This window comes from Cynara cardunculus, assembly GCF_001531365.2.
Source record: "Cynara cardunculus var. scolymus isolate 2C chromosome LG 3, CcrdV1, whole genome shotgun sequence".
NCBI lineage: Eukaryota > Viridiplantae > Streptophyta > Magnoliopsida > Asterales > Asteraceae > Cynara > Cynara cardunculus.
Window position 1 is genome coordinate 30,420,963 of NC_037530.1, and position 1,707 is coordinate 30,422,669.

Sequence of the window (1,707 nt, forward strand, 5' to 3'; positions counted from 1 at the left end):
TTGAAGTGAGATAGAAGAGATATATCTCCAGTCATATGTCTTTTACAGCCACTGTCCAGATACCATATGCTTTTGACATCCTGAGTAGAAGAAGAAGGTGATGGCTCAGAGGATGTAGACGCTTCAGAAGATCTTTCATCTGCATCTATAGCCATCATGTAAACGTAGGCTTTATCCTCTTCATCCGAAGATGACTCATCGGATGATTCAGCCCAGTCATGCTCTTCAGCAATAAGGCCTTTAGCCTTTCGCTGGTTGTTCTTCATCTTCTTGTACTTCTCCTTCAGTTTTAAGTACTTTTCATCTTTGGTCCTGAAGGAGGAAAGAGCTTTAGAAGATGGCGTCGCAGTCTTCTTTGATCTTCATTCACCTGCAAAATGTCCGGGCCGGTGACAGTTGTAGCAGACAGCTGAAGCCTTGTCTATTCTTTCAGACTTTGGCTTCTCCCTGAAGGATAGCTGAGGAGATCTACGGAAGTTGCTCTTGCTGGCGAACCTCCTAAATGACTTAGTCAGGAGTGTCAGGGACTCATCAAAATATGTTAAATCAGATTCTGGAATGTCCTCAGAAGAATCTATCTCCATGATAACCATGGGAGGAAGAGAATAAACAAAAGGGGTAGAAGTTTCAACTGAAGAAGCTTCAGAGATCAAAGCTAAAGGAGAGCTTTCATTTCCCTGGATTCTTTTACAAGATTCCTTTTCAGCTGACAAGATTCCTCATGGTTAAGCAGAATCCCGTATAAAGTAGAAAGAGAAAGAGCGGACATGTCGTTTGACATCTTGAGACACATGGAAAAGGTGTCCCAATACTCAGGAAGGCATTCTAGAAACTTAGTCAAAGTTTCAGAATTAAAATATTCCCTGCCGACAGCCCTAAGATCAATAAGAAGGTAGTTAAATCTCTGATGTACTTCAGACAGCGTCTCAGACTTTCCACAAAGAAAGCTTTCATACTGTCTTACTAGATTGATCTTTCTAGTCTCCTGAACCTAAGTGGTTCCTTCATATTGGACACAGAGTGTATCCCATGCGGATTTAGAAGTTTTGAGTTTCATCACTGAGTGATAAATCTCATCAGGAAGAGACATAGCTATTATAGACCGAGCACGCGTRTCTATAGCTATCTTCTTCTTGTCCTCATCGCTCCATTGATGTGGAAGCTTTGGAATCTGCCGTTCAGGAATCGCGGCAGTCGTAGCTGTTGCTGGAACAGCCGGAGCAATAGCAAATGAAATATATGGTCCATTTTTCTATGTAATGTGGAATTTCAGGATCCACACCTTCCAGAAAGAGGGACATCCGGTTCTTCCAGAGACTAAAGTTGTCACGGACAAACCGGGGAGGTTTGGCAAGAGAGCCATTATCTTTTTTGTGTGTGCGTGTGTGTTTGTAATTTGTAAAGCCATTTGTAAGCAGTAAAGTTATCTAAGAAAAGAGATAAACTAATACAGAAAATAGCTAAAAACAAGAAAGAAAACACTGCTCTGATACCACTTGTTGGTCCCGTAAGGGTCTACAAGAAGAGAAACAGTTTGTAGAAGGGGGGATGAATACAAACACATTATTTTCAAATTTAAAATATATATTGATAGAGAAGATCAATACAGATTTTACAAGATTGTTTGCTGAAAGATAAGGTAATAAAAACATATCTAAACAATCTTTGGTTACACACAAAGTCTTAGCAAATACAAGAAAAGAAGTT